Consider the following 19,267-nt stretch of genomic DNA (forward strand, 5'->3'; position numbering starts at 1 on the left):
AAAAGTCGCCACTAAAAGTGTTGTAATGAGACTTTTACCAGCGACTTTTGTCACCGCCAAAAGCCTTAACGCAGAAAACCTTCCGTTGACGCTCGGAAGAAGTTCGTTTTGGTCATGTTCAAAAGTGATCATGCAGCTCTCTCTCTCTCTCTCTATATATATATATATATATATAATTTCTGATTATCCACAGATCAACAATTAATCTGAATGCATTGAATTTTTTTCTTGGGCTCAAAAGAACATGTCTTCCGTGGGAAAAACATGATTCAAGAGTCAATTCCTACTAACTCAATTATGTTGAACGTGTCTATGAGGTTAGATTGAGTCAAAACAACTTGTACAATGAGATTCCAACCAAATTGCAGGTACAATCGACTGTAGCATATACATAAAAGCATTACAAAATATTCAAGGTGTCAGGATTTTGTCAAGAGTTTTCCAGAGACTTTCAGAAACATCCTAATGTTTGTGTCCGTGATTCTTACATTGCCAGGGTACAGGGTGAAACCAAACAAAACAGGTCACTTCAGGTTCAATCCACGGATTTTGTGAGGACAAAAGCAAAGTAACAAACCTTGCTACTTCTAATCAACTCCTAAACAAAGGCATGTACTGCACGTTAGAATGTTTGCTTCCTTTTTCTTTTTATGTTGGAAGAGGGTGGGAAAAAGACGAGAGAGATTGGTGCTTACAAACATTAAAATATTCCAAACATGATGAAGCACACAAGCACATGCAGATACGCCCCACGTTCCTCAACGACATTTTCAACTTGCCCTCAAGGCAATCAAGCAACGGTCAACTACTGGCACCTAGGGATGTAAACGGCTTCAACCGGATACCCGACCCAAATCCTAGTCATTTAAGCGGGTTTGGTAGTCAAATCTGGATCTGTTTGATAATTGGATTCGGGTTTGGTATTCAGTTTTGCATTCAAATCCAAACCCGAATCTGACTAAAACCCAAATCCAACTAAAAACCTGACCCGATTTAGTGTAAATACTGGGTTTTAAGCTAATCGGATCTGACTTTGGTTTTATCTTTTTCCATCTGAATCCAAATCTGACTCTCAACCCAATTAGGCCAAACCCGGTAAGTTGGACTTGGTAATGCCCAGATCTGACCCGAATCTGAAGTGTTTACATCCCTACTGGCACTAACGCTGAACTCTTCTTATCCCCACCACCACCAATATGGCTTTGTTTGGAAGCCAGAAGGAGATGGGGATTCATTGAATCCTCTATCCTAGCTGTTATTTGGGAGACCAAAATGGGAAGATGGGATTAAAAATAACGGAAAATGACTGTACTGTCATTAGAAAATGGCACACTTCCTGAAATGCCAACCAATTTGACAAAATTGCCCACATATCCAAAACCACTGATTCTTGACTTTTTATGACATTTTTGCTCTTTAATAAATATGGTACGATCGTCACAATTTTTTTAATGTCCCTCAAAATGTGCGAACCACCTTTAACTAAACACTTCTGACGTTCATTCACAAATATGGTACAACTTCGCAAATAATATTTACAAATGCTACCCAAAATGTGCGAAGCTTGTTTAACGATTACACAACATCCACAAATAATGTTTGTGAATGTCCTAAAAATATGTGAACCTCCTTTAACTAAATAGTCCATATGTACGTCTGCTGCAAATACAATACGACCTTCGCAAATTATTTGTGTGAATGTCTCAAAAATGTGTGATTCTCCTTTAACTAAATATAACTAGGATGTGAATGTCCTAACCTTCACATGAGAATGTCGTCATATATTTGTGGATGTACTCCTGACGATCTCGTGATAATTTATGAACATCTTCTTTATATGCAAAACTTTTTACCTCATTTACGGATGTACCGAACATTCACATATTTGACATGAGATTTGCAAATTTTCTCAATCCTTTACTGTGAATGTCCTTCTTTTTGCAAATATTCATGCAATCATTAAATATGATACTTTGTTTCTTCAAAAGGGATGGTTCACATTTTATGGCTATTTTTGCATAAACTAAGTTTTTTGTGATCTCATACCCATGGTCCCCAATGTTTCCTAAGGCAAATTTTGTTGGAGGCTATTTTTTGACAATTCTTAACACTATTCTTTGCTCTCATTCACATGGTAGCACTTCAACGGCTACCTTCTTAGTGTTTGAGACATTATCGACAACAAGATATTCCAATTAGTATATCTTTAACAACTAAATCAGTTATTTTTTAAATTTTTTGGCATGAATCAGTTATTTTTTGAAATATTAACATGAATCGATTATTTTGTTAAAAATTATATAGTTCTCAAGTTATCTTTTCATGTTCAATAGCCAATTATATTTTTTTGCTTGTTTAATTTTATTTTCATGTGTCTTTGTTTCCTTAATTTGGCATGCGTTCATTTTCATGTGGTTGTTTATATGATGTGTTTATGAGATTTACACTACAAAAAATTGGTTGCTTACCCTTGATCATTAAATTTGTTGAATATATTTATTTATGATAAGTGATTGATGGATTTTGGACATCTTCATGCTTATGAGCATGTGCTTTTTTATAGAACCCCTTATAGAAAAATTCATAATAGATGATATCTCGTGCCTTTTTTTTGTGCTTCCAATTTCATCACTATGGACATATATTTTATTACAAAGTGTAACTTTTATGTGAAACATGAATAACTAATCTTGCTTCATTGTAAATGGTTTATGTTTGTTCATTTTGCATGCTTTCAATATTTTAATGTAAAGAGTTGTTGCCTATCTTGTTTCTTTTATTTCAACAAGAGTAATTCTCACTTAACAATGAACTCTTTGAGATTTTTCTTAATATATAACAGGATCGCCGACTCACTGGCTATAACTCATGTCAAGCAAAAAGATATAGAATATTGTTAGTTGTTATGAACATGAATTGTATATGGATTATCAGTTTCTCTATTTTATTTTATAAAAAAATCTTTATTTATTTTTTATAAAATGATGGTTGAAGTGTCTATCATTGATGCAATAACACCTATACCAACACCTACTGATGGAACAAAATAAATAGAAGAACAAAGAAATTACCCATTGATTGGTATATCCTATTATGGAGTATGAAGGAGGCTTAACACATGGATAAAGAGGGAACCTGCTTTGCACCCAAAAGTATGGTTGTCTGACATATTCTACAATAAATGCAACATCAATAAGTGAAAGCTTAAAAATCTGCGCTCAAATAAGAATCAACTAATACCTTAAGTGGCAGCAAGAACAACAACTAAAGTTGTTGAAGCAAAAGAAAAGGTTGATGAGTTTGTGACAAAAATCATGTCTCTCATCTTGGAACCATCTAAGGAGGGGGATTCATCTGTGCAACCAGTGGTGAAGAAGTTTAATTAGCCATTAATTGAGTCTAAAGTTGTTACTGACCTCAATGCCGACTAAAGGAACCATGAGATGTGGCCACTTGTGGTGGCAGTGGTGAGATGGAGAGCAAAAGTGCAGATACCATGAGGGTAGGAAGGGCAGAGGAGAAGGAGAGTGAGGGTCCTTTGGTAGATAAGGATCCTCAACAAAATAAAGAGGTTGGTGGAGAGGGCACAAGAGGATCCTCGAAGGACTGATATGGAGACATCAGAGAAGGATCCTCAAGCGTCTGAGAAGGTGGAAGACCAGCCCTTGGAGGAGCAAGTGCATGCTCTGAGAAAGCGATCACAACAACAAACATGGTCCAATGCTTGTGGACATGTACTTTCTTCATTTGTTATTGTGTGAAATATGTTTGTAAGATATTTGCAATCAATTTCAATGTTACATTCAATCATTCATTAAATTGTCATATATATTTGTATTGATTTATGCAATTTAATATTTAAAATGTTATATGTGTGTGTGAAGCATGCATGTAAGATCACTATTTTGAATAAGCAATTCATTGATTAATTTGTCATATATATGTGAAACATATTTAAAAAAAAACTAGTTTAAGTATAGACATACATTTATTAAATTATTATATATGTGTGGGTAAAGCACAATTATAAGACAACTAGTTTGATTATAACAATTCAATATTTAAAATGTTATATATGTGTGAACGTGTGTGTGTAAAGTATGTTTGTAATATAACTAATTTGATTCTTGCAGTCCAATCTTTAAAATGTTATATATATATATATATATATATATATATATATATATATATATATATATATATATATATATATATATGTGTGTGTGTGTGTGTGTGTGTGTGTGTGTGTGTGTGTGTGTGAAGTATGTTTGTAAAATAACTACTTTGAATATTGCAAGTCATTGATTAATTTGAGTTTGAATTTCAAATAAATTTTACATTGTAAATTTTAAACTTCAAACAAAATTTGAGTTATAATCATTGGCTTGGGTCAGAATTTAAATAAAGAAAATGAACTCAAATTCAATTTTGAATTTATATTTGATTTTAGGTTATGAGTTAGATTGAATTTAAATCTGTATTTAAATTTAGTTTTTAAATTTAAAATTTGAAATTGAGTTTGAATTTCAAATTGAATTTTCCGCTTAGATTATAATTTGAACTGTAAGGGTACATTTGAATTGTAATTTTAGATTTGAATTTTAAATTTTCATTTAAAATTGAATTATGACTTTAAATTTGAATTTGTATTTAGCTTTTAAATTAAGAATTTGAGTTTAAACTTGAGTTTGAATTGGGATTTTGAGTTTGAATTTGAATTTAAATTTAAATTTCAATTTCAATTATGAGTTTGGATTTAAATTTGAATACTAAACTTTGAAATATGAATTTAAATTTAAGTTGAGTGGGTTTATGTTTGAGTTCTTAATTTTAATTTTTATATTTAAAATTTAATTTTAAATTCAAGTTTGGATTTTATTTTAATTATTGATGTAGATTATAATTTAAAGTTCAAGTTAAAATTGAATTATGAGTTTGGATTTGAAATTGAAATTGAATTTTACAAAATAGATTTCTAGATTATGAACTTTGTATTTTGAAAAGTTTTCTACTTAAATTTGGATTTTAAATTTTAAGCTTTGAATTTAGACTTTTAACTATTTTGAGTTTCAATTTGAATTTCAAATGAATTTTACATTGCAAATTTTAAACTTCAAACAAAATTTGAATTGTGAGTTTAGATTTAAATTATAATTATGGGCTTCAATCAGAATTTAAATAATGAATATGAATTCAAATTCATTTTTTAATTTATATTTGATTTTGGGTTATGAGTTTAGATTTTTATATGAAACTTGAACTTAAATTTGTATTTTATATGGGTTTGGATTTAAATTCAATTTTGAATTTGAATTTCGAGTTGGATGTAAATTTGAATTTCAATTATGTGCTTGGTTTTGAATTTGAAATATGAATTTATATTAAAATTTTATTTTTAAGTTTATGTTTTCCTATGAATTTAAATATATTTATAATTCAAAATAAGAGTTTGGATTTGAAATTGAATTCTAATTTAATTTTTTAGGATTGTGTATTGGAATTGATTTGTGTTTTTCTGTGAATTTAAGTTTGAATTGTTTTTTAATTTAATTGTGAAGCATGTTTGTAATATTAAAATTTAATGATTAATTTGTCATATATGTGTGTGAATTGAATTTGAGTGTTATATTTAATAAATAAATTATGATATTTGACTGATTCTATAAAAAAATTATTGTAATTGCAGGATCTGCAACTCCAAGAGTGGGAGGATCCAACAAGCCTTATGCATCAATTCTACTGGTTTCAAGCACATGAGTGGTTATTAACACTATCTGAGGAAGTGAATGGCTGACTAGATCAGATGCATTTTTCAAAATTCTTGGAGCTCAAACCATAAAAAATTTAACATACGTAAATTCCATAGTGCAGTTCTAGAATCTGGCAATCAACACATTTAAGTTCTTCGATACTGAGATGACCATCACCTTGAAATACATGGCACACATCACCAGACTGAAGTTAAATTAGAAGCTAATGAATATATCTCAATTTGAAAATTTTAAGCACTATTGTCAAGTTTTATTAGAAGCCCCCAAGATGCATTTAAAGGTGAAAGGTTGAAGTTGTTATAGTTGATGAACAAATATGACAACAATAAGGCAAGAAGAATGAATGATAAGTTAGCTTGTGTTGGACAGAAGGTCAGTCATAGGATAGGTGAGTAATTAAGATCATTTTTACTCTACTTTTTTAGCACATGTGTATTCATCGACACTGGTGTAAAGTCGATCCATGCATCATATATGCAATTAGTGCACAACTTAGATCACATCAATAAATGTGCACATAGAGCAGCTTGCACACTTTTATGCAAGTTTGAGTCAAGTGCAACATGGAAGAAAATGCTTGGTCGACATATTAGTTTTGTTGAAGATATGAATATTAATTAGATTTCATTGATATAAAAATTTGATTTTGTTATTTTATGTACTAATTTGTGTATTAATCCTTATAGGTTTAGATATGGGTGCACATATCCATTGAAAGACCTCTTAGACATAAAATTTATAGTAAATTCATCCACAAGTTAGTTACAACAAATTTTATAATAACTATACAATATTTACATATTTTGCATAACTTTGCTAGTATCATCCATAAGCTAACTATACAGTAAATTTTATATAAAGAAAATAATATACAATACAAATTTATTATTAGTCACATGTTAATCTCACTATTAAATTTATAAAACATCAGACCATATATCAACAATGACTCATTAAATCTCATATTTCCTTCATCTCAACTTCCTCATCAAGGTCCTCCGATGCCTCCTCCTTGGCTTTCTTTTGTTTGTTGTCATATGCCTTTTGTTTGGCCTCTAGACCTTTTGTGGTAGTTGGCTTTGCTTTCCTTGCTTTTGTTTTGTATTGCGGTCCTTTTTACTTATTTGTCTCATCTTTTGCCTTTTTTTGGGCTTCCGCTTTTTGCATCTCCTTCTTCTTCCTCGATTTCTCGTAGTATGTAACCATACACACATTGCAAAATGTTGCAGCAACCTAAAAAAAAGGTTATTAGCAAACAATAAGTTAGCTTATATTCAAAAAACACAACAAAACATGACATAATCTCTCTCTCTTTTCCTATATACTTATACCTTCTCCCTCTGTTGGTGGATGACCTATTAGCTTTACCATCACCATGTGGATGAGTTGCACCATTGTTGGAGTTATTGCAGCTAGAGCGGTGTCTGGAGGTACCTCAATCTGTGTTTGGGGCTATGTTTCAGTGTGGACAACTTTCTTGTTCGTGTGTGTGGTAGCCGGGAATCCGTGTTGATATGTGCGAGTTGCGCATAGTGCGTTTAGTGGACTTATATCTGTTGGATATAGCGATTCAAGGTAGGTGCTTGATTTCTCATTCGTATGTAGTGAGCATGCTAGGACTGCAAGTAGTTTTGTAGTGATTTTTGTAGAAAAGCATGCTTTGAATGTTTTGATGCATTTTTGTAGAATAGCATGCTTATAATCATGATTAGAATGCATTTAAATTGTTGGAAATTTGGTTGTTGATGTGTTTAGCATTTTGAAACACCCCTAGATGTGTTGGAATTGAGTTTCGTTGGAGTTAGGTGCTTTGAATCCCGAATTTTTGGAGTTTCAAAAGTGTAGGACCAAACTAAAAATGCTTAGGGGTCGACTCATGTGTTTCTGGGGTTGACTCCTATGCATTTTCACGTTCTGGTTAGTCCGAGAGTCGACTCCTATAGAACAAGCATCGATACCTCCATGCATGTTCTGTTTAGTGTTGTTGTGAGACAAAAGAGTTGACTCTATTTGTGATTGAGTTGACTCCTAAAAAAAGATTTGACTCTTTTGTGTAAGAGTTGACTCTTACATCAGAAGAGTCAACTCATTTATGCAGTGAGTTGACTTCAGGAGTGAAGAGTCAACTCTTGAAATAGAACAGTCAACTCTTGAGTCAAGAGAGTCGACTCATGGGCATTGTTTATGCTCAGTTTTGCTCATAGTCAACTCTTTAGTGGATTTTGCGATAAGTATATATAATATGTGCACTTTTTTTATTGTTATGCTTGGGTTTTGTTAAAACCAACCCAAAGCATATGTGCATTGGTTGGTTGGACCAATACTACTGTATCTTTGCTCAACACTCATGTTTTTCATGGATTTTTAACTTAACTATGTATTTTGATAAGTCTTTCCTCGAGTTATGTTTTAAGAACAAAGAGATGCTTTTGTCGCTATTGAAAAAAGTGTATATGCAAATCTGTATTAGTTGTTATTGCATAAAGTGTTCACAAACTAACTTTATATAACAATTTTATGAATTAATTTTTTTTAGCTCTCTTGTTTTCTAAGTGTTTATAAATATGATTTTGTTCATGTTAGATAAATAAAAAATTTTGTAGCTCATTTCTTATTGCAATGTATGTTTAAAAATCTGGTTTTGTATCCAATATGTGAATCAAAACTCTAATTTAACTTGATAGTTGTTTGCAAGAGTGTTTTATCTTAAATCAAGATTGTTGTTTGTAAGAAAAACTCATGTTTTAAAGATAATTTTTTTAGAAACTGAATGTGCAGCAGATTTCATACGAGAATGAATGTTTGAGCATGTTTCTTGGTTTTACATGCTTCTAGTGGTGGTAATGTTTAGGCTTTTATGTAAAATCTATGATGGAAATGAATATTGGTTTGAAATATATATGCTTTAGCTTATGCATTCAAAGTTCGTATTCATGTTCTGAATGTTTAAGAATTTGTTTTATGCTTGAGATTTTATAAACAATATATGTTGGATCTTTTATTCTAACCCCCTGCATGTTGGGCTGGAGTAATTATGGTAGAACCACCTTTTTGGTGGCGTTAGCTCATAAATAGATTTGTGAGAGCTATCTGATTTTGCAAAGGGTAGAAGTCGACCCCTACTGTTTGCAGAAGGTTGGGCAGACCCAAGGGCCGACTCCTACTTCTGGGTGTCAACTCCTCTCTCTCTAGACATGATCGACTCTTGTTTTTAAAACAAGAGTCGACTCTTATTTATGAAGAGTCGACCCATTTCCAAATGAGTCGGCCCCTGTTTAGAGGAGTTGACTCTTGCTTTGGAAGAGTTGGATCTCTTAGAGAGTCGACTCTCTTCAAAAGGAGCATTGACTCAAGTTCCTATTTGAGTTGACTCTTTTCAATATAGTCGACCCTTGTAGACCAAGAGTGGACCCTTGCAGTGGGAGAGTCGACTCTTTCTTAAGAGAGTTGACCCTTGCATCGTGTGAGTCAACTCCTGGGAGTTGTATTTTATTTGTTTTGCCTGTGAGTCAACTCATGTGCCCCAAAATGAGGTATATTGATGTTTTAAGCTCGGATAAAGGTTTTTAAACATGTGATTCAAGTAAATCATCTCGAGAACAGGTAGGTAGACTTATGTTTGCTATATTTTTAGCTTTATGCACTTATGTGTTGGATGGTTTAAGGAGAGATGTGATTTGCATAAGTGTGTTAGTATGCATGCATGAGAAGGTTATACATGTATAAGTTCATGCTCTCTTTCTTTTAGTTTAGCTGATAAGAATGGTTATAAGTATATGACAGCATGACATTGTGTGGTTTAAGCATGCATGGTCTTGTTTGGCTCATATTTGCAAGGGTTGCAATATGAAGTGGTGGTGCTAATATGGGCACTACATATTTGTATGCATGACATGATGTGTATTGGGGTATAAGAGTGACATTATACGTGCATGGGTATTTGCAAAAAAAGAATACATATTGCATAATAAAGTTATTTATAGTTGGTTGGGCAAAGCTCAGGGTACTGGTGTGGGTACCTAGGAAACTTGCATTAATGCACACGAACTAAATTTTAAACAAGTTACACAGAGATTAAAGGTTACATCCTGAAAGATGAGGTGACCTATAATTGGACTTGCTCGTTGAGCGAGTTAGTACCAACCATGTGAGATGATGAGTTGCCGATGGAGTGCTCTCAATGATAGCAGGTTTGTACCTGTGTACCTGTCTTGGTCACAGTGGGTTGACCGGTCTCCAACCACGATGGCTTAGAGGATGAGGACTCCTTATGAAAGATGCCGAGTTGTGTACGCTAGCAGTTGTGCACTACGATTTTTTTAAGGAAAGGAATTCCTTATGGAGGAGGCCAAGCTATGTATGATAGTGGTAGTGCACTACGACTTTTTCAAGAAAAGGAATCTTTGACGATGGGTTCTGGACTTTTCATGCAGGTGTAACTATGTGCTCTTGGGGTTAATAAAATAATAAAATTACCTATGTTTGAAAATACACTCCCATGTAGAATCGATGAGCATATAACATCTCAAGCAGTGGTGCCCTTTGGACACATTTAACTAATATCGAAACAAGTAATTGCATTTGCATCATATAGAAAGCACAAAAAAAACTAAATTAAGAAAATAATTAAAATATGTGCATGCATTTAGGATCGTGCATGTCTTCGTCGGTGTGAGCTATTGTTGGTGTTTTTTTCTAGAGTTAGAGGATGTGTTCATGTGTTGAGTTTTCCCACAAAGGGATGTTTGTACACTTATAGTTGTACCTTAGACCTTTGGTAGGTCTTGTTTGCTTGTATACATTTACGTGTTCACTATTGCGAGATGAGAGATCAAATTACTTATTGAGACAATGATTAGTCTCACTCTTGCTTACTTTCTCTTTTTCAAGTACCCATGGGTAGGTGTGCTTGATGGCGATGAATATGATGATCGAGTATCTCTAGAGGTGGATCATGAACTCTTTTAGTCTTAAGACCGCTGTGTATTTTGAGACTTTCACGTGTTCTAAATTTTGATATTTTGTATATGCATATTTGTAGTTTATCAAATTTTGTAAATGGGTTGTATATGGATGAACTTTCTTTTGAATAATAAAGTAAAAAATAACACCTATAGACACTTACTGGAACAACGACTACTTCAATCACTCTCTGATCGACCACCTGGAACCTGCAATTGTAATTATTAAAAAAGGAGGCGAGTCTACAACTCAGTAAAAAGTATTTATAAGCAATTGAGGACTTTGACTTACAATTGTAGTGTGCTCTAAGCCCTTAATCTTAGTTTAGTTTTACATCACATAACACACATATTTGTTTCTTTTAAATTCCCCTATTAGTCTTTTCAAAACTCATAAACTAGCACCCACTTGATGCTAACCACTCTACTAAATTGGCTATAATGGTAATAGCTTACTATGGGCGTAGCAACCCGTGTACAATACCCCAATTCTATGGTATTGGCCAAACTATGAACCACTCTTTGTGATCCCACGAGAGTCACGAGGCACTACAATGTAAGCGAACTCACCGATAGCTAGCCGAAGAGTCATACTAGAGAGTTATCCCTACCCCCCAAGGTTCGCGGTTCATGCTACATCCTGGTCTGCCTAGAGTCCCAATTGTTGTGTGAAATATAATCCATAGAATACATTAATGTCAACACACATTTGTGAACATACATGAAGAGTATTTAGTTACAGGATGTTTACAGGTTTTCTTCATGAAGGTCATAATATATTTGCACAAATTGTACTTTAATTGTGGATGTTGAATCAGAGTGCGAACGTCAAGGACATTCACAACAGGTGACTGTGAGTGTCAACGCACATTTGTGAAGCTCCTTGAGGACTATTTACTTAAGTGAGGTTCATAGGGTATCTTCACAAAGGTTGTATTATATTTGCGAATGTCATACTATATTTATGAATGTTCTCATAATCTTCTTTTTATTGAAAGGTTGCAAACATCCTACAACGTACCTATATATTGCGTGAGCCTAAGCAGATGCGTATGTGCAAAAGGCAAAAATGTCCTAAAAAAGTTGAGAATCAAAGATTTTGGATATGCTGAAGATTTTGTCAAATTGGTAGGTATTTCAGGATGAGCACAAATAACATATCATCTCTTCATTTCAACTACATCCTCGCAAGAATGAAGTTAATTACTTTACTCCTGTCATCCCATTTGGATTAAGATAAACTTTTCTTCTTGGGTAATTGATAGCTAAGCACAACCAAAAAGAGTAGATCACAAACTATCCTTTAGCTATTGAAGGAAGATTCTAAAAAAAAAAGACCAGAAAGACTTATTGGATGAATAAACTTTTCTCATGTAAAATATATAGTTAATGAGCCGAGATTGTTCCTCCATCAATCTAATGTATGCCTTTATTCCATGTATTAGCATTTCTATGGATGATGATTTTTATTTATTTTACAGACGTCAATAAAGTAGGGAATCTAAGTGTGTCAGAAAGGGTATTGGTTTTCCCCGGTGTTATTATGAAATGAGAGGCATGAAAATCCAATTCTAGCTAAGTTCTGAAATATTGTTATGCTATTTAAGCAACCTCATTAAAATTTTCTTGCACTTTTGTTTGGAATAAGATTCTCGTTTTGTCACTATTTTGAGTTTCTACAAGGTCAAAGCTGGGTGTTTGAGATTTGAGGTTTCTTCTGTCATTTTTTATTTCTTCTAATCCAGAGTGAGCTGATTTCTTGATCCAAGAGATCGAGAATGTGTTTGAGGTTCTAAGTGTGCTTGAGGAGAAGAAGACCTTGTTTGGGTCTTATCATTTGATTGGTGACGATGCGAAATGGTGGAAGACCACCAAGAAGATTCGCTTCATTGGAGTCACCATTATCCCTTGAGAAGAGTTCAAAGCAGCTTTCTTGAAGACCTACTTTCTCGATTTTGTTAGGGATAAGAAGGCCCAAAAGTTCTTAGAGCTGAAGCAGGGTAGCTCTACTCTGTTAGAGTATTATTACCTAGAGCATTATTGTCTTAATACCTTTCTGATGGATTAGGCTTGGGCACTGAAGTTTGGTTGAGGGATTTGTGATGGGCTTCGTAGCAAGGTTTTTGTTAGATGACCTCAGACTTTACTTGAGGTGATTGAGGCAATGAACATCCTAGACGAGGACTGAAAGTCCTTATAGAAGAGTCAAACTAGAACAGATCCACAACCACCATCATCAACATAAGGAATGAAGGATTCCCAGAAATCCTTCAAGAAGCATTTCCAGAAGAACCAATAGAAGGACTAGGGGCCAATCCATATATGAGGCAGTGAAGGTCTAGGGTTAGACAATAACAACAACAACAAAGGCAATCTGCTGGAAGATGTCAAAAGTGTCAATAAGACCAAGCAGGCCAACCTTGTCCCTATGAGACTGGAGCATGCTTGCATCATAGCCAAAAGGACCACTATATCAGATTTTGTTTGTAGCCTTTGCAACAACGACCATTGACACCATAAATTTGGCATTAGCCAACTCTGCAACAACCATAGAATCAACTAGTTCTGCAACAAAAGAGGACCACAGGTTATGTTTACACGACTATTGTAGAGGAGGCATGCCCGAATCACCAAGTCATCAAAGGTACTCTAACTATTATCGATTTTTCTACACGAGTCCTATTTGATTCTGGTGGGACCCACTCCTTCGTGTCGATTGAATTTGCTAAGATGTTAGACAAGCCAACCATATAGATGGATAGTTATGCGGTGATAACCACACTGTTAGGAGAGAAGACCTGTTGTGTATTGCAACTTCTGAAGGCTGTTGTTTTGATTGAGGGTCTAATGTTTTTGGCAAACCTTATCCTCCTTGAGATGACTAACTTTGATGTCATTCTTGGGATGGATTGACTTTGTGAATACTTCATCAGTTTGGAGTGTCATGGGTGTAGGGTCCCGTTGGAGAGACCCAACCAACCCATAGTGGAGTTATCAAAGTGTATGAATTTGTGCTTCAGATACTCCAAAAACTATGCTCATGAATCCTTTGACTCATTATATATAACTGTAAAAGCTATCAAAAAAATCTCACCACAAGAATTAATATTATGAGCCAACAACAATATACCCATGTATTTTTCTTTTGGAGATGTATTATCTACCATAAGAACTGGAGAATAGTTTTTTAAAAAAACATCGATGAATGAACAAAAGGATAATAGCATGTACTTAAATCAATATCTCCTATAAGTCTCAATGATTTCTACAGTTTCAAAATTCGTTGTCTTTAAATGATTCAAATAGGCAGAAAGCATCTTAAAAGAGTCTTCATATGAACCATATAGTTCATCCATTGTGCATTCACGTTCATGTCATGCTTATTTGTGAATAACACCTACAATCCACGCAACAGATAATTTTTTTACCCGAAGGTTGCCCAATAATCTCTTTCATACTTCTTCACTTGAAAAAATGTTGCTTTATACAACTTTGTGAAATGGATCTTTCAAAGGCAATCGCCCATAGTTTGTGATTTCTTTCTCATGCATATGACAATCACTCTATTATTATAGCTCTTTAAGAATTTTATTTTATAGTTATTCCTGATCATATGATCTTTTAAAAACTCATGATAATACTTTAAATCATTAAACCTTGACCAATAATAATATCTTCATTATTTGAGTTTGTTGTTAGCTACTAAAAAGATTCATGATGATTAAGCTTTTTGTTATGCAACTCGTCAATCAACTGAGATGCTTTTGCTTCTATGATTTTTAATTGCTCTTCATTGTATGAGAATATATTAAACGAGAACCTATTTAACCATGTCTCATTAGTATAAAACAGATTTTTTTTTACTGTCCAATAAATGCTCATATAGTCTGCACAACATACCAAGGGTTTGACTTTCCAATCACCATTTGTGTATGATTTTCATCCCCCATTAATTGTCCCATGTCATCAGTGTCTTGGTCCTCTCGTATCATTTTTTATTCATCCTCATTTGATATGGTATAGTCATCAACATCATCTAATTCTTCATTGTCAACGTGATCACTGCTACGACTAATTAATTGTTTGGATGCATAAACTAGATAAAACATTATCTTATTTATGAATTCATTTGCTTTCATGCATGCAACATTTTCGTATTTTCAAATTTTGTAATTAACCATAAAAATAACACATTCATCTTTACACCTACATCTCAAGCATAAATTACGAATCTTAACAACTTGTACCTAGTTACATCATTTGCCCTGGAAGGTTGGCTGTTATCCAAATTATTGTGATGAAGATCAATAGCACTGGTTTGTTGACATAGTTTCACATCATCTGCAGTGAGATTCTGATCATGTACAACATCAATTGCTCATAGAAGTTCTTCATTGCTTTCACATTGAACTTCCATATCTCTAATTGGTTTGGGCAACTACATGCCCTCCACATGCATATTAAGAACATTAATATCATTCACTGTTTGAGACAGTTGAATGTTCACTAAAGGACTAAGCTCGATATATAGTGCATGAGATAAATGCACACTTTTCACAAGATTCTCATCATTCACATCATCAAATGTTTCTTGTACATCACTTTCAACTACATTTTGTTTAACTTTGCGAACACTAAAGTAAATATTATCATTAAATAACATTGATTATATATTATTATCATCTAAAACATCTATCTGTATTTGTTGGCTATCTACGTTTGAAGAATAATTATACCAAAGGCTCGATAACACTTTCACATATATGGTTTTACAAGACATTAAAGTCATAAATTTCTTAAAACTATTATTTTTTGTGATCACTATAGATCTCTAATTAGGGTAATCAAACCTACGATAGTATACTTTAACCCTTTCAAACTCCATCATTAAATACATACACCAACCATACAACATATTATTCATCTAATAGAAATAACATGTGATAAAAATGTTATCCATATATCCTTCATACATTCAATTAACAAAACTACCTACAATAACCGCTATGAAAATCAAGTACCTACAAAAACCTTGACCCGTATTGAATGTTTATGCATAGTCAACCCCAATCCCATCATACTAATTGAATGTTTGTACATAGTCAACCCTAATCCCATTACCTCATGACAAAACCATCAAATATTAAATAAAGGACAAGAAAATAAATATAATTAATCTACAACACTAACAAATATATATCTATGAAAAAACCCTAAAAACAGTAAACCCTAAACAAAAAATCTGATGTCAAATATTAAATAAAACACAAATAAACATACATAAATCTTCTATGGCAACAACCAAATACAAATACTACAAGGTCGTATTAAATATATATCTACGAAAAAATTTAAGAATGCAAGAAAACAATATATATATACATATATATGGAACTCACTTTTTAACCAAACTAAAAGATCGAAAAGTTGATCAAAAGGATGTTGCAACCTCGTTGAAATGCTACAAGATGATTTCACAGGAGTCACCGCAAAGGAGAAAGGAAAATGTGTTAAGATTCTAATGAGAAACAAAAAAAATGATTGCAATGACTTTATATATAAATCAGAAAGCATGCGAAGGTACGAACATTCACAACTGGTGTTTGCGTATGTCAGTAGACATTTGTGGATGTATGCGAGGAGTATTTAGTTAAAGGATGCTTGTAGGTTTTGTTTGTGAATGTTGTACTATATTTGTGAATGTAGTACTATATTTGTAGAGGTTGAATAAGAGTGTGAATATCGAGGACATTTAAAATAGGTGATTGCGAATGTCAGCACACATTTGTGAATGTACGTGAAGAGTATTTAGTTACATGATGTTTGCAAGGTTTTTTTGCGAAGGTCATAATATAGTTGTGCAGGTTGTTGAATGAGAGTGCGAATGTCGGGGACATTCACAACAGTTGACTGTGAATGTCAATGCACATTTGCGGAGCTCCTTGAGGTCTATTTACTTAAGTGAGGTTCGCAAGGTATCTTCGTGAATGCCATACTATATTTGCGAATGTTGTACTATATTTGCAGATGTTCTCAGAATCTCCTTTTTATTAAAAGGTTGTGAACTTCCTACAATGTACCTATATATCGTGCAAACCTAAGCAGGTTCTCATGTGCAAAAGATAAATATCCTAAAAAAGTTGAGAATCAACGATTTTGGATATGCCAGAGATTTTGTCAAATTGGTAGGTATTTTAGAAAGTGTGCAAATAACATCTCACCTCTTCATTTCAACTACATCCTTCCGGTTTGGATTAAGATAAACTTTTCTTCTTCGGTAATTAATAGCTCAGCACAGCCAAAAAGAGTAGATCACAAACTATCCTTCAGCCATTGAAGGAAGGTTCTGAAAAAAAAGACCATAAAGACTTATTGAATGAATAATCTTTTCTCATGTAAAATATGTAGTTAATGATCTAATGCATGCCTTTATTCCTTGTATTATCATTTCTATGGATAATGGTTTTTATTTATTTTATAGATGTCAATAAAGTAGGGAATCTAAGTGTGTCAAAAAGGGTATTGGTTTTCCCCGGTATTATTAAGAAATGAGAGGCATGGAAATCCATTTCTAGCTAAGTTCTGAAACATTGTTATGTTATTTAAGCAACCTCATTAAAATTTTCCTGCACTTTTGTTTGGAATAAGATTTTCATTTTGTCACTATTTTGAGTTTCCGCAAGGTCAAAGCTGGGCCTACCGGTCGGTAGGCAGGAAGGACCTCAAGGGTTTTACCAACAGGAGGCCAGCTAATGGGAGGTTGTGGATTTATTTTTTTGGGGGAGAAGGAGGTGATGGTGGGGCTAGGGATGCACACGAGCTGAGCCTATGTTGTTCAAACTTGGCTCGCACAGAAACACCCTTGTTCAAGCTCGGAGCCAAGCTGAAACAGCCTTGTCCAGACTTGGCTCGGTTCCTAGATCGGGCCGAACTTTACTTGAGTTTTAAAAAAAATTTATTATTCACTCTTAAAGAGGTGGCATTTGATCCCCAACCTCTTCAGGCTAGCCATTTTTTACTATTATGAAAAAATAAATTATACATGTTCTAAAAATACAGGCTAGGTTATTGTAAAACATGACAAGTTATACTTGCAGCAGATTTGATATACCATGACCCTTTTTTAGAAAAGTCCAAAGCCTGCACGTTAGAGAAACACTGACTATTCTTTACTTTTAAAAACATATTTTACATACTCTTTTAACGAGCTTAATGGAGCCTTTTGAGCTTTATTGAGTTTAATGGCTTGATCAAGCTCAGCACGTTTATGTAGATCGAGCCTGGACTTGTGTACAAGCTCTGCTCATTTACTTTCATGGACGAGCTCGAGTTGAGTTTAAACAAGCCGAGCCAAACTTTACTTCAGTTTAAAAAAAAAATTATCATTCACTTTTGAAGAGGTGGGATTTGATCACCAACCTCTTCAAAATGTGTAGGCTGGCCATTTTTTTAAATTATGAAGAAAACAATTATACATATTCTAAAAACACAGGCTAGGTTATTGTAAAACGTGAAAAGTTATACTTGCAACAGATTTGATACCATGACATTTTTTAGAAAAGTCCAAAGTCTGCACGTTAGAGAGACACTGACTATTGCTTATACTTTTAAAAACATATTTTGTATATATTATTTTTATGATTCAGCTGGTTTATGTAGATCGAGCCTGGACTTGTGTACAAGCTCTGCTCATTTACTTTCACAGACGAGCTTGAGCTAGCTTGGTTCCTTGTGCATCCCTAAGTGGGGCTTCCCTTGGAATATCCAAAAAAACAAAAAGATCATTTTTACGAGCATTGGTATCTTTGTTGAGCTTAATCAACACCTTGTAATTTGCCAATATTTTAACGATAAGTTTTTTTGTAAGTTCAATAGCAATTTTAACGATAACTTGATAAGATGGTTACCAAGAGCTATGTGTTGGTATGTCAGGAACTCAGACTAAGCGTTACTAGACCAAAACAAGTATCATTACCAAAATAAACACAATAGCATCTATGATAATAACTAGGACTGGACAAAGGTCCGGGACCGGCTAGCCCAGCCCAGATTTCAGACGGGCTTGACCAGCCATTGACAGGCTGGGGTCTGGTCAAGCCTATCACATCAACTGGCCAGACCAGGTTTAAGCCCCATTCTGGTCCGACCCGAGCTTAAGGCCAGGCCCATGGCCTGCCAGTTAGGCCCATGTGAGCTTAAATTTTATATATATTCGTGTGGCTCGGGTGGGTCAGGCCCAGGCTGAGCCTAAGCCCAGTTTGGGTCAGGTTCTAGTTCAAAAATCAGGCCCAAGCCCAACCCAAACAGGTCGGGCTACTGGTTGTCCAGCGCTAATAACACTATAAGAAAATCGTGGATTAGCGACAGACTATATCTATCGCTAATTTGTCGCTAAGCCATCGCTAAGCCATCGCTAAACTGTTTAGCGATGGATAGCACCCATCGTGAATTTTTGCTCGCTAATTAGTGAAAAAATTTATTTGTCGTTACTTTCGTCGCTAATTTGCGATAGATTAGCGACAGACATTATCCGTC

The sequence above is a fragment of the Nuphar pumila genome, chromosome 7 (genome assembly GCF_984573655.1).
Source record: "Nuphar pumila chromosome 7, dmNupPumi1.hap1.1, whole genome shotgun sequence".
NCBI lineage: Eukaryota > Viridiplantae > Streptophyta > Magnoliopsida > Nymphaeales > Nymphaeaceae > Nuphar > Nuphar pumila.